At 36.1% G+C, this 26,617-nt stretch overlaps 2 long non-coding RNA genes across 2 annotated transcripts; both read right to left on the bottom strand.

Moving 5' to 3' along the window:
* Nucleotides 1-19,033: 19,033 nt before the first annotated feature.
* On the bottom strand, nt 19,034-20,965 carry LOC113361689. Its single transcript, XR_003365268.1, has 4 exons — nt 20,866-20,965; nt 19,762-19,841; nt 19,415-19,582; nt 19,034-19,261 (listed from the first exon to the last, which is right to left on the bottom strand). It is a non-coding gene; the product is annotated as an uncharacterized LOC113361689 (long non-coding RNA).
* Nucleotides 20,966-23,235: 2,270 nt separating this feature from the next.
* Nucleotides 23,236-23,818, bottom strand: LOC113361687. The gene is made up of 3 exons (XR_003365267.1): nt 23,736-23,818; nt 23,568-23,610; nt 23,236-23,434 (listed from the first exon to the last, which is right to left on the bottom strand). It is a non-coding gene; the product is annotated as an uncharacterized LOC113361687 (long non-coding RNA).
* Between the last annotated feature and the right edge of the window lie 2,799 nt (nt 23,819-26,617).

Raw genomic sequence — 26,617 nt, 5'->3', positions numbered from 1 at the left:
AGCTTAATTCACACCACGTTTTGTTTAAAGCTACATTTTCCAACTGCATGAATCAATGACTATCTCTTGATAATTAAATGTCATTGATGAGATTCAAATAGTAGGTGTCTCTTTAAACAGTTAGTGGCTTTTGTAAAAATGTAAGGACGATTGTGAACATGAAACCAGATTCGTAAAAAAGTAAGGACGATTGTGAAAAGTTAACATCTATTTGAAAACAGTTTCATCCTATACTTTTTCGAGATTCCAAAACTTTTTTTATATTTGCAGGCTTTCGGTGACAAATTTTTCCCTTAATGTAATAATAAGATCTTAAAACTTTGATTCCATTTATTATTTAGAGTGGTGTGTGTGTCATTGCCTTGTCACACATCAAGCAAAAAAGTTAAGTTTGTAAGGAACGACACTAGCATTATTTTTCTTATCTTGATCAGAACTACTTCGGTATGTGTGGAAGGGTTTGATTTTTAGAAATTATATAAACCGAACTTGTGAAATCCAAAAGCAAACACAACATAACTCAAACACACACCTGTTTAGTTTACAGTATTAGTTTCCTGTTTTGCTAATTTATATTTCTCATTTATGTGGCTTCCTGCGGTTACAAAAAATGTCTAAATTTTCACGTGAAGAGGATGTGGCTCTAATTAGTGCTTATTGTTTAGTTAGCAGCGACCCAATAGGTATAAATCTTAACAGTAGCAATTTTTGGTCCCATGTTCAAACTGAATACATAACCAAATTGGGGATGTGAGGGAGAATATTAGATATATGACGGCTTTACAACATAGAGTCTCCTACTTAAAACAAGAAGTTTTGAGATATGTTGGTTGCATAAGAGCATACTTTATAAAATGCCAGCTTGGTGGAACCCTGAAGATGCGGTGAGTTTACTATAATAATTGTTTCCTATATTGTATGAATTTTGAAAGTATTGTTTCCTGTACTTTATTAACTCCTTTTATGAATCTGTCTCCAGTACTGTGAAGGTCATCTTAAGTATGAAGACAAACAAAGTAATGGAAAAAGATGGAGACACGAAGCAGTTTTTCAAATTCTAAAAGCGCATCAGACGGAATACGATTCAGAGATTAGTAATAATATTACCATGGATTGAGATGAAAATTATATATTTGTTTTACTACATTACCAATTTTGTGGGTACATCTAACTGAAAACCCTCACGAAACTAAACTCGTCCTCCAGGGTCGCTTAATGGTTTAAAGGCTTGTTATACGGACTAAGTGTAACCGCGAGTCATGTGAAATTGACATAGATTTAATGATTTGGTACTGTATTTTTTATCTTTTGATTTTTTATGAGCGCGCTCATTCCTAATAATGTACCGATGATTATGGTGTTTAGTGTGGTTGTATGTTTTAGTTCGAACGAAGGTAATGTTCAATGTGATTGTATGTTTTAGTCGATATGTCGGATTAAAATCAATTGTTGTAAATACAAGTGACAAAGATGCTTAAATAAATAAGTTCATTTTATTCAGACACTTTAACAATGTAGTACACTTAAATTAAAACGTTGCTAACAATGGTGAGCCATCGCAACAAGATTACAATCCGAAGGGATCACCTGTAGAACAAACATCAAGTTAATAAATTATTTTCGTATATGTTTTTGCAATCAAATTTGATCAAATATTTGAAACAAACCTTTTCGATATTGGGGAGCGTTATTTTTATGTAAAAAAAATTCCTTCCGGGAGAAAATATTACCACTTTCTTAAAAACTAATACTTCTCCTACCCTTATTTGCTTTCCATACTCAGGATTTTGAACCACTTTGCGATGGACGTTTGCTGGAATTTTACCACTAGGATCCTGTAAGAATATAGAAAATCTAACAATTAGTAAGGTTTAATCAATTAATCACAAAATTTTGCCGATTTACTAAATAGATAACCCAACAAAAGTGGAGAATCACCTTTACTTTCAATGCGAAGTCATCAAGATATTGTCTTTGCTCCTCGACCAGTACAACCAACCGGTCGATTCTTTGGTTGATTGGTTTTATAGATCCCGATGCAGTTCTCCCCTCTGCGTAAAATTGTCGTGCAAGAAACTAAGGGTTATTGGAAATGAATATCGTTAACACCTCCAATTTCATCCCTCGCCAATTGTTATAGGACTTGTGTAGATACATCTTCCTCTCCCATTACTCTCCTTCTGTGTCTAAGATCTTCTAAGTCTCGGTACTCTCCGGCCGGACCAGGATTTTTTCCGGCTACTTGAGGCACCACGGGAGTTAGGGATGAAACGCTCTGTTTGTTTTACTATTAGACAGGGGGTGAGGTCAACGACTACCGATTTATTATGGTTATCATATGGATTCTATGTGTTACCCACAACCGGTGTGTTTGTTGAGAACTCGATTGAACATTGATGACTGACCTCCGGATAACTATATTACACCGCTGCAAGCTCGTCTTCATCAAAACCTTCCCAAGGGTCAGCATCAGCCATATGTTGATGATGAATATGGTATTAGTTAGCCGAAAATATTTGTTTAAAAAAAATATCTTATTTTTATATTATTTGTTATTTGAAGCAATTGCGATTCTCATTGTCGACGAGTTTGGGTTTTTATATAACAAAAAAAAGTAAGGTAAATGTAAACAATGATGAAGATTCCAAAAAACACTAGTGTTCAGTGTAGATAAAAAATAATAATTTCATCATAAGATTTATCATCCACTTGTTCGAGACATCGATAGACTAGACTAGACTTGACAACACGATATTTGAAAACTGAAAATTAATCAGGGGGGTCTGCATAAAGAGGCATCGTTAGAAGTGATTTTTATTTAGATATGTTAACAATGTAGTACACTTAATACATATTCATAAAAATTAAACTTAAACCTAACTCACTGTCGCAGGCAACGCGACTACACTTAGCATGTGCAGTAAGCCTTTAAACCGTTAAGTGAACAGACGAGTTATAGTCTCGTGAGGGTTTTTCATAGTGGTTTTCCCACAAAACCAATTAATTATCGGAATTAGTCTTCACCGACATCAGGGTTCTCAAGTGCTAATAGTTGTGGGTTCATATTAGTAAAATGATGCCTCAAACTAAGGTAGGAATTATAGAACTTAAATTGTGTTCCTTTTTGTTCCAAGTATAACTCCCTCGCATGACCCTCCTGCAATAAATACACACATATCAACATACAATTTTTTATAGGGTAATTCTCTTTTATAAACGATATACTTACAATTGTCATTTCATTCCATTCAGCAAGAACATTACGATATAGTGGTATTTGTAGTGCTATGAATATTTTCACCTCCTTTTTAATTGTGGACACACGAGTTGATAATGTTTTCTTACACCGTCCATTAATATTTCCAATTATGTCGGTAAACTCTCTCACAGCCTTCTCCCAAAATACTCCACTTTATTGGTTTCTTTGTTGATTTTCACGATTTGCAACAGAACAATAGGCCCTAGTAAGAGCCTCATCTTCCCCCGGAGAGAACCTAACCATGTTTGAACCTAAAAAATAAGTTAGAAAGATAATAAAAAAAGGAGAATGCTTGTACAAGTATCTATTTTCTTTTAGAAACTAGGGTGTGTGTATGAGTTCCAATTTTATGCCTATTTATAGCCAACCATCCACATTTCAAAACTAACTGAAAATTAGATTTTCTATTTTACTCCACGTGATTGATTATAAAGCAAAAGCACTGATGCGTAAATCACTGACTATCTATAGACTGTGCAATGACATCGAAGTGATTTGAAGTATCACTGCTACTGGTGGACAACTCACTGGGACGTGTATTGAAAACTCATTGTCATGGTCCATTGATGTTTATTGAAAATTGTAAATGCCAGAGACTCCTGTTACACCATGTTACTAAACCAATCTTGTGTTGAGTGATATGGATGTTGTGTGGCCAAATTTAATCGGTGATGTATAATGTCAGTCGATAAGTGAGAAAGATGCATAAATAAGATCATTTTATTCAGATACCTTAATTACGTAGTACAATACATCAAAATTACATAAAACTATCTCTAGTTCACTATCGCAGCCAACACGACTGCACTTAGCCGATGCAGCAAGCCTTTAAACTGGTCGGTGTCCCTAACGGTCGAGTGTAGTCTCGGGAGGGTTTGCCAGAGATGTAACCACAAAACTTATTTCGCATTTGTAGTAGTATTAATCTTCATCACCATTTTTAGGCGGACTCTGTGGTGGTTGTACCACGATTAATTTCGGAAATGTATTTTTCAAGATGACGTAGCATTCGTAATACTTGAACTCTCTCATAATATACCTAGCATACATAATAGTCGCAAGAGTTTCCTATAATCAAAAAATATTTAAGTAAGTAAAGAAACGAAAACGGTTAAGAAGTGGCTAGATGCACAAGATAGGCTTACAAGTCTTTTAACGGTCAATAAAGGAGATCTATTATGTTGCTCATAAATATTTTTTTTGGATGCATATGTATTGGCTCACTCCTTTTTTTTAATTACACCAACCCTACTCTTTATATTTGCTTCTAATCTTCGATGAATGTTTATAAATACATCTATATAGTTATCGAAAACCCATCTCCAAACTCTATTAGCCGGCACCAAATGACAATGAACCTCCAGGAGAGTAACAACATCTACCCAAGCATTTATTATATATAGCAATATCTTCTTCCGCGGTATACAAAGTGAAAAAGCGGGGGTCTAACAACACCACCCAATAATTCGATTAGCAATATGTATGGACTAACTCCGAAATACTTTTCTAGAGAATCAACTAGACAATCAGACTCAATCTGGATAAAAAGTATCTCAAGGAGTTAATATCTCAATCTCTTAATTTGATTTTTACTCAAGCTAAAATCAATAGCGAGTCTTTATCAAATAGAGATAACTTGGACGGTACCAAAGACCAATGTCCGAGTGTTAATCAATGAAATCAACAACCACAAGGTTGGATATCTAATCGATTAAACTTTAACGCACAACCTGTATTATTTCAATTATATAAAATATAATGCGGAAAAGAAATAACACAGAAACCGGAAATTTTGTTAACGAGGAAACCGCAAATGCAAAAAAAAACCGGGACCTAGTCCGGATTGAATACACACTGTATTAAGCTGCTATAGACACTAGCCTACTTCAAACTAACTTCGGACTGATCTATAGTTGAACCCCTACCAATCTCCCACTGATACAAGGTACAGTTGTACTCCTACACCTCTGATCCCAGCAGGATGCTACGTACTTGATTTCCTTTGCTGATCTCACCCACAACAAAGAGTTGCTACGACCCAAAATCGCAGGCTTTGATAATAAACAAATCTGTCTCACACAGAAAAGTCTATCAATAGGATAAATCTGTCTCCCACGGATAAACCCTAGGTTTTGTTCCGTTTTCTGATAATAACCAAGGTAATCAGGAACCAATCAATCAATCCGGTCTTATATTCCCGAAGAACATCCTAGATTAATTGATTACCTCTTAACAGTCCTTCTTGAATACACAAGCGGATTATCAAGGAATCACGAACAGTGAGACGAAGATGTTCGTGACTTCTTTATCTTGCCTATCGGAGAACTCTCACGATCTCAAGCCAATCAATCGATTGTACTCGTACGATAGAAAATGCAATATTAGATCACACAGCTACGATAAAAGTAGTATCGGTCTGGCTTCACAATCCCAATGAAGTCTTTAAGTCGTTAACCCGAATTTGAAAAAGAAACTCAAGGGTTAATGGAGATCGACTTTAGCGAGCGCACTAGTATCACACATACGTGTGGGGATTAAGTTTTGCTCTAGCTAGAAGTCCTATATATATAGCCTTTCAAATCAGGGTTTTGCCTTAGGTATTAAGCAAACCTTATTCACCGTTAGATGAAATCTGATTTAGATTCAAGCTAGTATTTCTCAACTTTTAGATCAAAATAAAGCTTGTCATACACACATGGTAAACGTGAACTTTGGTGTGTGAAACACAAGCTCAAACGTGTACGCGTATGTTGGTTCAATACAGTCACCAAAAGGTTAACCATATGAGCATCTCATATTAACCTGGTTCTTCTTCACCATAACTAGTTCCAATGACTTCAAACGAACTAGTTAAGAGTTGTTCAATTGCTATGAGATCTTATGTAAAACACAAGACACAATTGAATCAAAGATGATTACGATTCGATTGAATCGGTTCAATGAACATTATATCCACGATTTGCATAAAGCATTCCTTAGTAATTTAATGATACATGTTCAGAGCACATATTTAGATCATAACCTATTAAGTACACAAACAAGTTCGCGGACTTAATCAATCGGGTTGAGTTTTCCAAACTCAGTAGCATTTCTCGGGAAGAGAAGTTCCGCCAGTTCGCGGACTGAGTTCACGGACTTAGCATCAAACGAGTTATATTGGAAATCCCAGCAAAAATTCTCGGGAAGAGAGTTTCCGTCAGTTCGCAGACTGGGTTCGCGGACTTGGCAAGCCAATTCCACAATCCTACCGATTTCTCTTGCTCAACAAAGTTCAAAGAACTTCGGTTCAAGGAATACATGGATATGTAATCTAAACTCTCATTTCAATCATTGAGACATTCTCAGAGGACGCTATGTAGCCGTTATTCACAGACCGATTCACGTCAGAGAAATTCTCAAAAGTGATTGAAATTTTTCATGACTTTCCTCACTAGGTGAAGATAAACCTGAACAAAGCGAAACGCTTTACCAACACATGATTTCGAGTAAAAGATAAGCACTGAATACTCATCTCTAAATGTCACATGTGTATGATCTAGTCTATATAGCATACGACTTTTGTCTCATAAGAAGCAGGAGATAGAATAGATAGACTTTTGAGTGATAGATAAGTTCAAGTATTCACATACCTTTTTGTTGATGAAGTTCCACGGTTCCTTGTGTAGATCTTCGCCGTTGTCGTTGAATAGCCATGAAGTTCTTGAGCTCAACTACACTTTTCCTATCCTAGTCCGAGACTTAGCTAATAGGCTAGAAATCAATACTTATAGTTTTGATCAGTAACATTGACAAACATGCTTGATATAGCAACACATGCGAGGTCGACCGAGCTATGCTCTAACAATCTCCCCCTTTGTCAATTTTAGTGACAAAACTATTAATACATATGGAATACAAAAAAGATAAACTTTAGTGGCTCCTATTCCATAGTCTAATATTCAACGTTCTTTGAAATCTTCGTCCTTCCAAGTACTCCAATGATCCCAAAGGTTGTAATTTAAGTATCACCGTTGTTGAAGATCCATAGCATAAATAACGAGAGAAATCGAGATTCTCGATCATTATTAAACAGTGTCATAGTACTGTTATGAATATCAAAGTCCAATTGCATCACGACTTTAACAATAATACTATGGTGATATATATCACTCCCCCTTAGTCGATATTCTATCTCGATCATGGAAACCACTCCCCTTACACAATGATCCGAAAACCATATGTATTATGTAGTGTGAACTACAATATTCTCCCCCTTTTTGTCAATAAAATTGGCAAAGGTAAAGAGTGGGTTCATAATGAAATTTCCACGAGAGACATACAATATCTTAATTTAGATGCAATCTTATTGCTGAAGCTATCAGCATTCATCAAGGAATTTTAAGATACAAGATAACCCCTATAAAATTCCACATCCGCACACCCCGCAAGATATTACCATTAATCATAAGTTCAAAAAAACTCTCCCCCATTTGATGTCATTCCCGAGAGAACAACAAGAGCAACCTTAATTTCAAGAGAAAAGAAGGATTTTTAATTGGATACCAAAAACCACGCAAACGTTTTTCTATATCCAAAATTTAACCAAAATACTCACAAGAAAACCCATGAATGTTTTAATTGAATATGCAATTAAATCAAAACCACAGAAGTGATCAATTTAATTGAATGTGCTCAACATAAGTAAACCTACGGAGCGACAAGCTACAACTAAGTTAATCATATGGAGGTGGCTAACTTAATCGTTCAAATACTCAACATAAGGAAAACCTTACGGAATATTAGGATACTCTACATAGGAAGACCTTACGGAATATTACAATACTCGACAGAAGGAAGACCTTACGGAATATGAGGATACTCGACATAAGGAAAACCTTACGGAATATTCAAGACTACATTAACCAATAAGACATGATATTGTAGTCATTCATATACTCAGCACAATGAATTGTGGAATATATGAAAGCTCAACTAGATTAATTACAAGAGAACCTATAATTAATCTAATTGGAATACGAATAACCAAACTAATCACCGAAGTAATCAATTTAATTATTTTGGGCTCAACACAAGAGAACTTACGGAACCCCGATTAAGTTATCAAAGAGATGACAACCTTAACCGAACATGTACTCAACATAAGTAAAAAGAAAAGAAGACTTATGGAGTATAAAACTAAATAACCAAACGAGTCGATTAATTTAGTTTCAAATGCTCAACGTTTAGCATCTCATGGAACAACCAACAAAGCCAATATTAATCGACTTAGTTGTAAGGTGCTCGACATAAGACACATAACGGAATCTTCACGGTTTTTCATAAGGTAGATCAATGAAGACCAAAACCGTGGATACACTAGGATCAATTCTATCTTTGCATCACAAAGTGACATAATAGACTTTATCCTTGAAAAACAAACGATCACATCCTATTTTCCATCAAATACATGATTGCATAGGCTTAACGTTTGTAAATGTCAAAAGTCGATTCGTCCTTAAACCCATACGAATATTGATCATAAACGACTTTACTTTTGACAACAATATGGGACCTTCAAGTTCACGGACGCAAACAATACATATCCCATAAACAATATTGCAATATATGAAACCAATAAAATACTGCAATAATAATCATCCTCATAATATTTTTAGAATTTTTAAACCAAAACCTAAAAAATAAACATAAGAAGATGAAACAAAATAGCTATGTGTAGTCACAATCATCGCTATTCAAAGCACTAGTTATTCTTCCAATTAATCCAAAAAGAAGACTTCCTAGGCAATAATGTCTTTGAGATATTCAGCATCATTCCCAAACTCCTTGTCGTCAACAACCATGGGAACATACGGTTCGCGAAGATAGGAGTCTATATCAACGAACTGTTTGTCTGATTATGTCGAACCAAGGCTCTCTGAATCTCCAAAGATTTTGAAACAAAAGCCTTTATTTCACGAATCTCCTTTCTTACTTCCTTCAACTCATCAAGAACATTGGAATACTTCTGAAAGTTAGAAGGTACATCCTTTGGCTTTCTTGTTCTTTTTCTTTTTAAAGACCTAGAACCAGGAGATTTTTCTTTTTCCTTGATTGATGACTTAGCAATCACGTTGACATCTTTTCTCTCCATAGACACAATGCTTTGAGAACAGTTATAACCAACTGATTTTTGTGGATGGAATTCACAATCTCATTAAGCAGTCTTGAGATATTCAGAAAGTCAAGAAGGAAAAAGGAATGTAGGGTTCGAAACCTAAAAATAGGTTCGTGGTCGTTCAATTCTAAACCCTATAAAGAGTAGATTGTCGATAATAACCCTTTCTTTTAATTGATAGACATAAAACAACAAACCTAAGAAAACACCCTTTCCTAAAGCCTGTGCGTTCATGATCTTGTATCTTTTGATTAGGCACATGAGACAAGATTTACCAATCAACACAATTAATTTGTGCTGTGGTGAACAATAATTTTTCCACCATTTTCCTCAGGAGAGGAAACCATGGACTTCTGTCTATCAACACGACTCGACCATACTTTCTTCTTAAATGGTCTTGCATTGGAAACTGGATTCTTAAACGAAGATAAAATCTTACATACCTCAGCAGTCTTCTGGGAAAGTTTAAGCTTCCTTGCTAAATGATTTGCTCTTCGTTGAAGTTTTTTAGCGTGCCTCACTTGATGTTTGTACTTATAACACCTTGATAGTTCGTGTCCCTTCATCGAACAAAACGAGCACGTCAAACTTGGATAGTATTCAGGCATTTGTGGAGCGACAACAGCTAAACACATAGTAGATCCTGAAATATCACAAACAGTGTTTCCAAAGGATGAGTCAATTGAATCTTCCAGCTTGATTGGGTCTTCTTCTTTACCAAAACCATCAAGATTGATATAGGTATTGCTGCAACCATCAAAATCAATGTTTTCACATAAAAAACCAACACTTGATTTTCTATCTTCATCGGAGTCGTAGGTTTCTGACATCTCATCAAGTGTAACAGCTAGACCTTTGTTCCCAGTGTATTTTCTCCGATTTGGGCATTCATTAGCAACATGGCCAAAACCCTTACACTTAAAGCATTGAGGCATATCCTCGTCGTCAGCCTCGTCAGCATCCCTGTTTTTAGGAGGGACGCGACCGTGAGGCTTGTCTGATGATCTAGGCTTCTCTCTTGAAAACCGTTTACTTCTCTTCAACAGAAGATCCCTAAACTGTCTTGTGATCAAGGATACTGATTTATCAAGATCTTCATCTGAAAAATCGTCATCAGACTGATCATCCTCAGAGACATGAACACTCTTACCTTCGACAAGTAACCTGGTGTTCTTCTGTGCTTTAAAGGAAACATCCTTACCGACTTTGGATGTATGCTCATGGTCAAAGATTTTAAGCTTTCCAACTAAGGTGTTTCTGGAAAGATTATCAAGGTTATTTCCTTCAACGATGACATGCTTCTTAGACTCGTATCTAGATGGCAGCAATATGAGAATTTTCATCACAATGTCCTTTTCAGGGATAGTCTTACCTAATGCAAAAGATGCATTAACAATTTCAGACACTTTGTGATTAAACTCATCAAATGTTTCTTCATCTGCCATATGAAGGTTCTCCCAATTGGAATTAAGGTTTTGAAGCCTAGCTTCCTTTTCATTGGAGTTTCCTTCAAATACGGTTTCTAAGATATCCCAAGCATCTTTCGACCTAGTGCAAGTAGACACATGGTGTTGAAGACTTGGAGCAATGACATGTATGATAGCATTCAACCCTTCAGAATTCTGCTTTACAACAAGAATCTCGGAAGTATTATATAAACCTATGCCTTTGGGAACGGTTCCTTCTCCAGCTGCAACAACGGGTGCTTCATAGCCATTTACTACATATACCCATGATTGAAAATCACGCGATTGAATAAAATCTCGCATAACAATTTTCCACCATAAGTAATTGGAGTCATCGAAGACTGGTGGTACATTTACAGAGATAACACTTTTGTCCATAGAGTCAGATCGCTACAAACACAGACTTGTTAGGTCTTGAACGTGTTTGCCTGCTCTGATACCAATTGAAAAAGCGGGGGTCTAACAACACCACCCAATAGTTCGGTTATCAATCTGTATGGACTAACTCCGAAATACTTTGCTAGAGAATCAACTAGACAGTCAGACTCAATCTAGATAAAAAATATCTCAAGGAGTTAATATCTCAATCTCTTAATTTGATTTTTACTCAAGCTAAAATCAATAGCGAGTCTTTATCAAATAGAGATAACTTGGACCGTACCAAAGACCAATGTCCAAGTGTCAATCAATGAAATCAACAACCACAAGGTTAGATCTCTAATCGATTAAACTTTAACGCACAACCTATATTATTTCAATTATATAAAATATAATGCGGAAAAGAAATAACATAGACACCAGAAATTTTGTTAACGAGGAAACCGTAAATGCAGAAAAATCCCGGGACCTAGTCCAGATTGAATACACACTGTATTAAGCTGTTACAGATACTAGCCTACTGCAAACTAACTTCAGACTGATCTATAGTTGAACCCCTACCAATCTCCCACTGATACAAGGTACAATTGTACTCCTACGCCTCTGATCCAAGCAGGATGCTATGTCTTGATTCCCTTTGTTGATCTCACCCACAACAAAGAGTTGCTATGACCCAAAATCGCAGGCTTTGATAATAAACAAATCTGTCTCGCACAGAAAAGTCTATCAAAAGGATAAATCTGTCTCCCACAGATAAACCCTAGGTTTTGTTCAGTTTTCTGATAATAACCAAGGTAATCAGGAACCAATCAATCAATCCGGTCTTATATTCCCGAACAACAGCCTAGATCAATTGATTACCTCTTAAAAATCCTTCTGGAATACACAAGCGGATTATCAAGGAATCACGAACAGTGAGACGAAGATGTCCGTGACTTCTTTATCTTGCCTATCGGAGAACTCTCACGATCTCAAGCCAATCAATCGATTGTACTCGTACGATAGAAAATGCAAGATCAGATTACACAACTAAGATAAAAGTAGTATCGGTCTGGCTTCACAATCTCAATGAAGTCTTTAAGTCGTTACCCCGAATTTGAAGAAGAAACTCAAGGGTTAATGGAGATCGACTCTAGCGAGCGCAGTAGTATCACACAGACGTGTGGGGATTAAGTTTTGCTCTAGCTAGAAGTCCTATATATATAGCCTTTCAAATCAGGGTTTTGCCTTAGGTATTAAGCAAACCTTATTCACCGTTAGATGAAATCTGATTTAGATTCAAGCTAATATATCTCAACCGTTAGATCGAAAAATAAAGCTTGTCATATACACATGGTAAACGTGAACTGGGTGTGTGAAACACAAGCTCAAACGTGTACGCGTATATTGGTTCAATACAGTCACCAAAAGGTTAACCATATGAGCATCTCATATTAACCTGGTTCTTCTTCACCATAACTAGTTCAAATGACTTTAAACGAACTAGTTAAGAGTTGTTCAATTTCTATGAGATCTTATGTAAAACAAAAGACACAATTGAATCAAAGATGATTACGATTCGATTGAATCGACTCAATGAACATTATAGCCACGGTTTGCATAAAGCATTCCTTAGTAATTTAATGATACATGTTCATAGCATATCTTTAGATGATAACCTATTAAGTACACAAACAAGTTCGCGGACTTAATCAATCGGGTTGAGTTTTCCAAACTCAGCAGAATTTCTCAGGAAGAGAAGTTCCGCCAGTTCGCGGACTTAGCAGCAAACGAGTTATATTGGAAATCCCAGCAGAAATTTGGGAAGAGAGTTTCCGTTAGTTCGCGGACTTGGCAAGCCAATTCCACAATCCTACCGATTTCTCTTACTCAACAAAGTTCAAAGAACTTCGTTTCAAAGAATACATGGTTATGTAATCTAAACTCTCATTTGAATCATTGAGACATTCTCAAAGGACGCTATGTAGCCGTTATTCACAGACCGATTCACGTCAGAGCAATTTTCAAAAGTGATTGAAACTTTTCATGACTTTCGTCACTAGGTGAAGATAAACCTGATCAAAGCGAAACGCTTTACCAACACATGATTTCGAGTAAAAGATAAGCATTGAATACTCAGGTCGAAATGTCACATGTGTCTGATCTAGTCTATATAGCATACGACTTTTGTCTCATAAGAAGTAGGAGATAAAATAGATATACTTTTGAGTGATAGATAAGTTCAAGTCTTCACATACCTTTTTGTTGATGAAGTTCCACGGTTCCTTGTGTAGATCTTCGTCGTTGTCGTTGAATCGCCATGAAGTTCTTGAGCTCAATTACACTTTTTCTATCCTAGTCCGAGACTTATCTAATAGGCTAGAAATCAAGACTTATAGTTTTGATCGCTAACATTGACAAACATGCTTGATATAGCAACGCATGCGAGGTTGACCGAGCTATGCTCTAACACAAAGGCATTATGGATTATTTTGAAATACTTATAGAAGCCCTAATACAAGAGGATCATGATATTTTTAAAGGAGATGCAATTTGTAGGAGAAGACAATATATTCTTAGGTGTGTGTTGATTGGCGTACGAACAACTGAATTTACAGGGTTTGAATGATGTCATATATCTGACTTTATATAACTTTGTGTAATTGTTTAATTAATGGTCTTGTATTTCAATTGACTGAATGACCTAGCAGAGATAGAGTGACTTGTAAGTCACTGAAAAAATAATTTAAATGTAAATAAATAAAATTTCTTTAAAGTAATATGAGATGCTTCGTCAATTTCATCAGGACTGATGGAATGACAAACAAAACTACTGTGTTATATTATTTATTGTCAAAGTCCATTATTTTATGGGTGTGGTATTATTGATTATAAAAAAAGTACAATAAGTGTAGCACAAATAATAAAACACAACACATTATATAGTTTTATTAAACCAGATATCAATTACCCAGTCATCGCGGTCACATTTATCATAAGTACCAAGCCTTTAAACCTTTAGGTGACCCTAAAGGACGAGTGCTATCTCATGAGGGTTTAAAAAGAGGTGTGCCCACAAAACCTATCGCTAACCAATCCATATAAATAATTCATGCATCACCAGAAGTTCTTTTAATCTCTGTTAGGAAATATGGGAACTTGATCTTTAGAAATATAAAAACTTCTCGGTAGGGGATTTCAACGCCTTTAACTTGTCGGTACTTCAAATCGTCAAGCCTTTCCTATAACAAAGAACAAAATATTAATATCATTGTTTATCTGTTAGAACATAATAATTTATTTTAATGAATAGTTATATTTACTATAATTTGCGTTGTTATGGATTGCGGATCACGACAACTTATGACAGCTTCAGCTTGGTAGACATAATATAATTGCATTTCCTCTTGAATTACGCCATATCTTTCCTTGATGTTTTCCATGGTTCTTTGACGAGAATTTCCAAACTCTAACTTGTAATTCTCCCACACCTTGTCCCAAAAGGTTTCAGTAGGTAAGAAACCAAGCACAACTTCACGACGGGAGCTGATATTCACCCAAGATTTCATGATCACAAAATCTTCATATGAATCAAAAACAACCATTTTCAAAAAAGAATTTTCAAGGGAGGGATATTTCGAAAGGAGGAAGAACCCAAAATCAGTTTTGGGGTGTGAATTATTTAGAGGCTACCCGTTTTTTTTAAAGGATTCTACGTAGTGAAAAGGTCGTTATGGATAAGTATGAGCCATTATTTTTTAAAGAAAAATAAAATCATTATTAGTGTTATAGACATACTATTTCAGAAGTCATTATTCATGGAGACTGTAGATTTGAAAAGAAATGTCACTGCACATGAAAATTACAGACCTATTTTAACAAAGAAATATAACAGTTTCATACATATTAAAACAACTAAGCCGTACAATTATGTTCCCTGGAAGAAATCAAATGACCTTTGTTGTTGGTTCTCCTCCTGCGTTTCAATGACAAACTCCATATCTATATTTGAATCCACGCTACTGTTCAAGTAAGGATTTTCTTCTTGACTCAAACCCGGATTGGGTATTGAGGACTAATACCAGCGTCCCTCACAACTGGGTGATACTCTGTAATTTGATCATCCAAAATAGAAGTAGCTTGACGCTTAAGGATACACTCACCAGAACCACCTGAACCCAACATACGAAATGTTCTGTAGGATTGCTCAGTGCTAAAAGCACTGGGAGGTGTAACGCAAGTATCGGAAGGGCCATACGTAAAACAATCATACAATAGCTTCTCTAGTGCCTCATTATTTTCATAACTTAGTAGTGCCAACCATTTCCACTACTCCTGCAATATTATTGATTCGTAAATAAATAAAACAATAATAAATTATATTTGTATTAATAAATTTACAAAATAAAGGTGTATTAATTAACCTCGGTGCCATGGATGTTACTCCAATCATGTCGATGAGTGATATTTGGAAGATGACGTATTTCATCCGAGTTGACATACAGAAATGACCACTCAATCCTAGGAAATGTTTATGGCGTCTCTGATTGTGTATAGATAAATGTTTCTGCAAACTAACTTGGAGTAGGTACATTGGGAACGAAACGAGAGCTTCCAATGTTACCAATACCAACCTCTTCGTGGTTATGAACACGACTCAAATCTGGCAACAAAGTTCCCATGCTGACATTTCTCCACCAAACAGCATAATCTGTATCATTTGCTATTAAGTAATGAACCCTTTCAACAATATCTTCCGTTTTAGTTTTCGCCAAATCAGGAGGCCGACAAGGAATTATAATCAAACCTAACACATGCCTCGAACATCTCTCCCCAAGATAAAGGGCCTCATCTTTCTTATCGACTACTCCCATGAAATATATTCTCTTTCGACTAACCTCTCTTGCTAAAACTACATCCTCATCTTCATAGCGGGCATTGCGGACCCATGGTTGCCAAACAACTGCTTCAGGTGACACTCTCAAATCCATCTGTCTTTTAACGTTGTTCGTGGAATGTTTACCGGCGTCTGTTTGTTGTACACCCTCTTTATGGGTTGATTTAACATATTAATCACAGGGTACATTTCGTCCGGTACAAATGATCCCATTTTCAGTAATGGTTGAGAATTATGAAAGTAAATATAGTACTAATGTAGATGGGGAAAAACGATTTGCTGGTTTTTACGGAATTGATGAGACGACCGTACGGAGACTCCTTGAACCGAGCGAAATGTTTAACCTCACATAGATGCACTGTAAGAAGGGAGTGCTTTAAGTTCGAGAGATCAATATGTAGGACTCCGGCCTAAACCAAGACAATGGTCGTTCCAGAGTCAATTCGGTCACAAGAGAGGATGGGTTGATTTGTAGGAGGGAAGCTGTGAAATGTGTGGGATCAATGGTGATCAAAGATTGTAGGTGTGTTGTATATTCTATATGAAGAAAATAAGATAAGTTCTGATTGATTGAACGTTGGGTTCTTAATCTCTTGTTTGTCTGCTTGACGAGAGATTATCATGTTCTTTCAATCATGATTCAGAGACTTATTTATATAGCCAGAACTGTGAACACCTTGATCGCATGAAGTGTCACAGTTGCTGGAGTCAAAGAGTGGGGAAATGGGAAATCGTGTCAAAACCAGTTGCTCATCGTGCGGAGACTTGGTTAATTTTCCACCCACTACTTTGCTAACTCCTCCAACTGATTGCACGACTTGCCCACATTCTCATCGTGTGTATGAACACACGTGTCGTAGACCGCCAGAAAAAAAATCCTAGTTAATATCCCCCATGTGACACGATTGACATCTCGTGATTGTGGACTCAGTTGCTGACTTTATGGGACGATGAGTCCTTGTATTGTTGAGTCGAATGTGATTTGCAAATGTTCTGAGACTCATGAATTGAACATGTCTGCTGAGACAAAGGCATACTTCCAAATAAATGTTGATAACTTAAGGTGTGCAAATGTTGCTGAATTGTTGAATATTGATAGTTGAACCAATATTCTTTAGTCTGAGCAAATATTGCTCGTATGAGAAAATGTTGCTCATTTGATGAATTGTTGGTATCAGGACCAAATGAAAATATTAACTTAAGATACTGACATCTGAGCCGAGCATAATAATCAAAGTGTTGATCACGGGATCAGCGTAAAATTAGTGTTTGAACCTGCTCAGGATCATGTTTTGCAGAGCCCTGGATTCAAAACCCTAATTTTGATTAATTGATGATTTATTGAAAATCAACCATAGAGTGAAGGAGGTACCGGCTACACGGGATGACGAGTAGACCATGTAACGCCCAGATGCTCAAATGAGCAAAATACCAAAGTCTCTTGAAGACCAGTTGGTGAAAAGATGATTAAATGCTCGTTTAATCATTTATTAAAATAGTGCTCGTGTGAGCGTTAGGTAGTAAAACCTAATTATGGAGAGATGAGGGACCGACCAAGGGGTCATGGTACCGACTCTTGGTGGTCGTGGGACCAGCGGATGGTCGTTTGAACAAACTCCAAGTTGTTTGAGAAGAGTTTGGACCCAATATGAGCAATTGGGCAAATTAGGTCAAAATTATTAAAACATGTGGGACCGGCTATTTGCAAGCCCTAGGACCGGCCTTGGTCAGTCAAGGAGATATGCCCGTGTCACCATAATGTCCGTATCTCAGTCCTGAGAGTTTCGGTATTTTCTGATGCACGTTTGAGCAACATATTGAGAAAATATGAAGGATTTATGGTTTTGCAGAAACTGGGGAATCTTCATGAGATGATGAAAAATAATTAATATAATAGAGAATTGCAAGGTGTGATACCGGCCACGGCTAGGGCACTGTCGTCCAGCTAGCAAGCTTGGTCCCGCATCATCTTTCCCAATTATATGTATTTTCCCTGATGTGAAGGAAATACCATGAAACTGAGGAATTTCATGAAGTTAAGGAATTTCCATGAGATTATGGAAATAATAATAATAAAATAGGGAGTCATGAAGTGTGGGACTGGCTATGGCCAAGGCACGGCCGACCGACCAATGGGCACGGTCCCATATCACTTTCCCTAATTTAATAATATTTTCATGATTTTAGGGAAATATCATGAGATCAAGGAGTTTGCTGAAACTAGGGAGTTTCCTTGAAGTGAAGGAGTTTCCATGAGATGAGGGAAACAAATAATATTAAAATAATAAGAAAGGGCGTGTGGGACCGGCCATGACTAGAGCATGGTCGGCTGGCCAATGAGCCCAGTCCCGTGAGTTTTTCTCCCTAATTTTATATAATTTTCTTGAATTGAGGGAAATATCATGATATCAGGGAATTTTCATGGGATGAGGGAAATAAATAACAAAATAATAAGGAACCATGAGGTGTGGGAACGGCCACGGCATGGGCTTGCAACTGCAGCCAGCTGTTGCGAAACGTGGTGTAACAAATATTGGCAACAGAAGATAGCTGTTGCGAACTTTTCGTCGCAACTGTTTTCTCAACAGTTAGAACCTATTGCGACTCTTTTTATCGCAAGAGCGTTAAAGTTGTTGCGAATTTTACTATTAGTTGCAAAAGCTTGACAAAGTCAACGTAGACTGACCCGAAGAGTCATGTAAATAAGTTAGCAACAGAGAGCAACTGTTGCGAAAGTTTTCTGCTCTTGCTAAATTTCTTGACTTAGTCAATTGATACTGACTTGTATTTTCTGAAATTAATTTCGCAACAGATTTATCTGTTGCTAAAGTTTGGCAACAAAAAATGAAAAGGTAAAGGTCGGTTTTTATTGACCTGGTCAAAATCCCCCCACCTCCATTCTATTTTATCCTGCAAATACCCCCTATCCTGATTCAATCAATCAAGCAACCAAGGTATCAAACCAATCACATTCTGCACCATTTGTATTTATAATTATATGTTGTCAATGATACATGAAAGAAAAGAGAAGGAAACAACTTATTTTTCTGTATCTTCATAGCAGCGAGTTGTGTTGACCTGCATGGCTCCTCAATCAAACTCATAGATCCATAGTGAAGGACGGATGCCTGTACAAAATTTGATGAAAAAACAGAATACTTAGTGACGAAATAGTTGGAGTTGCATCAAACAGAAACAGTTTCAGGTAATGTGAAGCAGAAAACAACCAAAATCTACAACTAAACAATTTCAAGCACCATTACTGGGCTCAAGTATTATACCTTCTTCAGAAGGTCTTTATTGAGTCCTGATTCACGGAGAAGCATATCTGCACTTGGATTGCGGAAAAACATAAACTCGCGTTAACCATCAGCTCTCAGTGTCTCAAATGCCAGTGCAGTTCTTGCTTTGGAGTCGAAACAGACTCCAGAATTGTCAACATTGTTTTGCTTCAAGATGTCGGACAACATGTTATTTATGAACGATGGGGAGAGAATTGAAGTTTATCTTTATTATTTAGTTATACTCATTCAAATTCGAAAATTAAAAGAAGCCCAATTCTCACAGAATCTAAACTGACATATAGCCAAACCCAAAACAGAAAACTAGATAAAGAAGAGGACCATACCTGGTTCATTACGATTAGCAATAACAGCTTCAGTAACTCCTTGTGAAAGATGACCTAAAATCTCAAATTGAATCTTCCACCTGCAGTATCATAAGAAACCTATCAATCAACAAACATAAAACCAAACTCTAACTACCAATCTACAAAAATACACAAAGATATAACACTATTAAGACTTACAGCGTATACAAGGGCACTACAACAACATCCATATAAAGAATAAATACACAAAGATATAACATTATTAAGACTTATAGCGTATACAAGGGCACTACAACAACATCCATATAAAGAATAAATACACAAAGATATAACATTATTAAGACTTATAGCGTATACAAGGGCACTACAATAACATCCATATAAAGAATAAATAGAACTACTTATCAATGTAGCTATGAATTGAATCATTCAAAAATAAAATAATAACTAATTATTTAGCTAGTTTCTTGTAGTCTAGTCCTTTCTCAAAGTCCACTATCTACTATGAAACAAATGGTATCAACTATCGACTACCAGGTCCAAAAGGAATAACGAAAGCACACTGCTGACTTATGCTACTTAGCCAACATCATGCCGCAACGGCAAGCGAATTTATTTACACACAACATAAAGCAATATCAGCATAATTACATGCTATACTAACACAGTCTAACAGTAATGCTCAAAGCAACTGCACAGAACTTATTAAAAAGGACTGTTAAAATGGTGATTCTAATTTATCCTTTTCATTTTGTATTAACACCAATGCATATAGTACACTACTTGTTGTGAATGGGACAAAGTCGTACATATAGAAGACTGTTGCTGCTGATATATACCTTTTGTACACAAATGAAACAATTATTTGTATAATATCCATAGGTCTGTCTTTCTGTACGCATATAATGTACCTAGATGTAATTCATCTTGTTCAACTCCACTTCAAATTATAAAATCTCATTCTCAGAAACCGCCATGTTGTGATGAGAATCGAGAAAACAAGAACAACACCATATTACAGAACTAGACAACATAGAATTGGGATGGACATATGAGTATAAACTACCATTAGCATACCATCTAACTCTTGAGAACAAAACAGAAGGTTGTATGCATACATACCTCGTTCATCCAATTCAATGACGAGGTGTTCGATGAAACTCTTTGAAAACAGCTTTCGTTCTCTTATAGTATCTGCACAAAATAACAGAACATAATCAATGGTGATGGATGCAGTTAAAATAATTATACAAAATTGCAAGCACAAAGATAATCAGCGACAAGAGCATGTGAAACTATAAAACAGGATGTCATTCGGTATGCTCAAGTATCTCTGGGCATTTTACAGTAAAGTGGGGGCACAAATAGAAGCAAGGACATAAGGTCTTTAGTACATGGAGCCTTCCCATGTCTCTAATTCAGAAATGAAACAATTGAACCATTAATCAATTTCGGAAATAAAGAACCGATATTTTTTCTAAGGCCAGCGACAAGGAACCGATATTTTTTCTAAGGCCAGCGACAAGGACAAAAATAAGAGAGGGACTTTATTTGTTGTAACTCCGACAAAAGGAAGCACTGGTGAACAACAACATATCAAACCGACTCTTTTCCACAACAAAACTTTAATAAAAGATTAATACAGGTCACAACAAGACAAAAATTAGATTACCAACGGAGAAATTCTAAAAGTTTAGGAGGAAGTTCTCATAGTTTTTCAGATATCGACGATATGTGCAGACATAATTGACATAAAAAGTTTTTCTCCATCATCACTCGCATTCTTTACGGGTAAATTAAGTTATTGCAAAATATATAAACAAAACCAGAAGTAATGCTAAAAGGCTAAATCATCATTCCACACAGGTCACAAGTACGTTGAGAGAGAATCCTTTAATACTCTAACATCCCAACATCTGATACAATAAACCAATAAACTAAAACTCATCAGGCAAAGGTATTCTACCTGCTCTTAACCAACATCGATAAGTCGCATTTCACACCCTTTTGTGAACCATAAGAAAATTCTAAGTATTTAACTACCCATTAAGAGCATGCATCCCCTATCTAATCTTGCTTTTTAGTACTCAAATTTTGCAAGTAGTGCATAAAATCAAGATGGTCCAGCTTCATGTTATAAGCAATAAATTTACAATGTTACACTAATTTGTGTCATGTATGGCATCCTTTTTATTGACCTTAAAATTGTCCTAAGTTGACATATAGTTTGTAGAATAATGAGACAAACAAGACTCATCTGATACTATAAAACAGAGTCCAGATTATATCTTGATTTCAACAATGGAAACAGAATAGGGAGACAAAGAGCAGTCAGCACTGTAACTAGAGAGATAGGGCTAGAACAGTACTGGAATTCCCTGCATACTTGGATAGAATTTTCATCAGGAAAATAAAACCCTAAACTACAGCGTAACAGATTACAAAATTTGGAGCAAAAGTAACTAAACTGAAATCTAACAGAGTTCATGAGCATTAACCATACGTGTATCATTACTTACAAAAGAAAAATTTAAAGAAAAAAAAAGGAAAGGAAGACCCACCTGATACTTGTCTGACCACCTGTTTCAAGAAACCATATTGTAGACACTAGAGTTAGAAATCACAAGCCCAGCAACGCGACTAAACATGCATTCATAAACTCTATACAAGTAATCGCTAGCAGAAAATGAATTGATAAAAATATTTCTAAAACGGAGGGAAAAACTTGAGTATTGCAAAATTATAAAGCATGTCCTATTCTCTAAGTATCATCAAAATGTAATTTTATGGGGCCAAGGTTGATTATCTCTTAATGTTGCAATTTTTATAATGGTTGCATAGTGATCACATGGAAGTGTCACTTGCGATTCTTTTTCTTTTAACAACTGAAGATTATAGGTCATCTATGTATGCTCAGTAAGACTCTACTTATTAAAAACGATAAAATAGAAAGATGCGGAGGGATTATGTTTATCAGTGAGCCACATGAAGACATCCGAGATATGGTTGCCGCAAAGGCTGTTCTGTGAATCTTGTGGATCATCATTATATAGAAACCAACCTAAACTTCCTAACAACATCAAAAAGCTCAGTGAAGTTTCAACTTTTTAGGATACAGGATACTGTAAAAGTAACACCTGAATACAGATTTGTATTCTCCACAATAGTGCTGCTTTTGTCAGGTCATTATGCCATAAGATACTTTGTTTATTTTTGGATGACATAAGGTGACATTGCCTAAAGACAGCTTGTACAATGTAGCTGTAGTTGCAACGTATTTCTTGATTACTATAGGAAGGAAATACTACAACTCCTAAGCTAAATATAGAACAAAAAAGAGCATCCAATGTAATTTAGTTTCTTCTCTAACCAGAAAATGCCTAAGTTCAGATTTTAGTTGCCATTGCATAAAAACAATTAAGAACCTGAACATAATCCAGAGCTTTGTTTTAGATTTTAATTCATTAGTTTCTTAGTTCCATACTCATAGGAGAAGATAAATGAAGTTCATCTTAATTTATTAGTTGCATACTTGTTCAAATTTAAAAAGTTACAGAAACCCAATTCTCACAGAATCTAAACTGACCTAAGATCAAACCCAAAACAAAAAGCTAGATAAAAAAGAGACCTTGCCTGATTAGCAATAGCAGCTGCAGTAACTCCTTGTGAAATCTCAGATTAAATCTTCCACCTGCAGAAATAGCATAAAAGAACCTTGTGAAAACCAAACCCTAACCCCCAACAAATATAAAATCAAACCCTAACCACCTACGAACATAAAATCAAATCAAAAATAGAAAACTAGTAAAAGAGGATGAATATACTCCTTCTGAAAGATGACCAAAAATTCAAGATGGATGCTTCCAACTGCAGAAACAGCATAAAAAAAACCCATCAACAAACATAAAAGCGAAAACCTAACTATCAATCTACCAAAATACACTAATACATAACATCATTAATCGATTAAAACAAAGAAATAACACCATTACCTGCTCTGGTTTCAATGGCGGAAGAGTTTTATGACGGGAGAATTTTTTCTTCAGATCTAGTCAGAGAGAGAGAGGACCGAGTTTGTGGTTGAAATGAAGTTGAAAAGATTTTGTTAAGGATAAACCCGTGTAGGCACACACTAAATTCGCATGCGTACAATGGTAAAAAAGAGTGTTCCCTGGCGCACGCGATTTCGGCATGCGTGAAATCATACAGTTGCGGGTAGCAACAGAATGCCAACAGTTGCGAAATTTGCAACACCGAAACACTGTTGCGAATATTTTGCAATAGCAATTCGCAACAAAAACTTCGCAACAGCTACATTTCTGTTGCGAATCTGAGTTGGTATATCCTGAATTTGGTGTAGTGATCCCAATGCAGTTCTCCCCTCTGCGTAAAATTGTTGTGCAAGAAACCAAGGGTTACTTTGGAAATGAATATCGTTAACACCTCCAATTTCATCCCTCGCCAATTGTTGTAGGACTTGTGTAGATACATCTTCCTCTCCCATTACTCTCCTTCTATGTCTAAGATCTTCTAAGTCTTGGTACTCTCCGGCCGGACCAGGATTTTTTTTCCGTCTACTTGAGGCACCACGAGAGTTAGGGATGAAACGCTCTTTTTGTTTTACTATTAGACAGGGGGTGAGGTCAACGACTACCAATTTATTACGGTTATCATATGGGTTCGATGTGTTACCCACAACCGGTGTGTTTGTTGAGAAATCGATTGAACTATGATGACTGACCTCCGAATAACTATATTACTCCGCTGCAAGCTCGTCTCCATCAAAACCCTCCCAAGGGTCAGCATCAGCCATATGTTGATAATGAATATGGTATTCCTAAGCCGAAAATATTTGTCTAAAAAAATATCTTATTTTTATATTATTTGTTATTTGAAGCAATTGCGATTCTCATTGTCGACGAGTTTGGGTTTTTATATAACAAAAAAAAAAAGGTAAATGTAAACAATGATGAAGATTCCAAAAAACACTAGTGTTCTGTGTAGATAAAAAAATAATAATTTCATCATAAGATTTATCATCCACTTGTTCGAGACATCGATAGACTAGACTAGACTTGACAACACGATATTTGAAAATTGAAAATTAATCAGGGGGTCTGCATAAAGAGGCATCATTAGAAGTGAATTTTATTTAGATATATTAACAATCTAGTAAATTTAATATATATTCATAGAAATTAAACTTAAACCTAACTCACTGTCGCAGGCAACACGACTACACTTAGCATGTGCAGTAAGCCTTTAAACCGTTAAGTGAACAGACGAGTTATAGTCTCGTGAGGCTTTTTCAGAGAGGTTTGCCCACAAAACCAATTAACTATTGGAATTAGCCTTCACCGACATCAGGGTTCTCAAGTGCTAATAGTTGTGGGTTCAGATTAGTAAAATCATGCCTCAAACTAAGGTAGGAATCATAGAACTTAAATTATGTTCCTTTTTGTTCCAAGTATAACTCCCTTGCATGACCCTCCTGCAATAAATACACACATATCAACATACAATTTTTTATAGGGTAATTCTCTTTCATAAACGATATACTTACAATTGTCATTTCATTCCATCCAGCAAGAACATTATGATATAGTGGTATTTGTAGTGCTAGGAATATTTTCACCTCATTTTTAATTGTGGACACACGAGTTGATAATGTTTTCTGACACCGTCCATTAATATTTCCAATTATGTCGGTAAACTCTCTCGCAGCCTGCTCCCAAAACACTCCACTTTATTGGTTTCTTTATTGATTTTCACGATTTGCAACAGAACAATAGGCCCTAGTAAGAGCCTCATCTTCCTCCGGAGAGAACCTAACCATGTTTGAACCTAAAAAATAAGTTAAAAAGATAATAAAAAAAACTAGAAGGAGAATGCTTGTAGAAGTATCTATTTTCTTTTAGAAACTAGGGGTTGTGTATGTGTTCCAATTTTATGCCTATTTATAGCCAACCATCCACATTTCAAAACTAACTGAAAAGTAGGTTTTCTATTTTACTCCACGTGATTGATTATAAAGCAAAAGCACCAATGCGTAAATCACTGACTATCTATAGACTGTGCAATGACATCGAAGTGATTTGAAGTATCACTGCTACTGATGGACAACTCACTGGGACGTGTATTGAAAACTCATTGTCATGGTCCATTGATGTTTATTGAAAATTGTAAATGCCAGAGACTCCTGTTACACCATGTTACTAAACCAATATTGTGTTGAGTGATATGGATGTTGTGAGGCCAAATTTAATCGGTGATGTATAATGTCAGTCGATAAGTGAGAAAGATGCATAAATAAGATCATTTTATTCAGATACCTTAATTACGTAGTACAATACATCAAAATTACATAAAATTATCTCTAGTTCACTATCGCAGCCAACACGACTGCACTTAGCCGATGCAGCAAGCCTTTAAACTAGTCGGTGTCCCTAACGGTCGAGTGTAGTCTCGGGAGGGTTTGCCAGAGATGTAACCACAAAACTGATTTCGCATTTGTAGTAGTATTAATCTTCATCACCATTTTGAGGCGGACTCTGTGGTGGTTGTACCACGCTTAATTCCGGAAATGTATTTTTCAAGATGACGTAGCATTCGTAATACTTGAACTCTCTCATAATATCCCTAGCATACATAATAGTCGCAAGAGTTTCCTATAATCAAAAAATATTTAAGTAAGTAAAGAAACGAAAACGGTTAAGAAGTGGCTAGATGCACAAGATAGACTTACAAGTCTTTAACGGTCAATAAAGGAGATCTATTATGTTGCTCATAAATATTTTTTTGATGCATATGTATTGGCTCACTACTTTTTTTTTATTACACCAACCCTACTCTTTATATTTGCTTATTTTCTTCG

The sequence above is a fragment of the Papaver somniferum genome, chromosome 3 (assembly GCF_003573695.1).
Source record: "Papaver somniferum cultivar HN1 chromosome 3, ASM357369v1, whole genome shotgun sequence".
In the NCBI taxonomy this organism is placed as follows: domain Eukaryota; kingdom Viridiplantae; phylum Streptophyta; class Magnoliopsida; order Ranunculales; family Papaveraceae; genus Papaver; species Papaver somniferum.
This window is presented reverse-complemented; position numbering and strand designations above follow the sequence as displayed.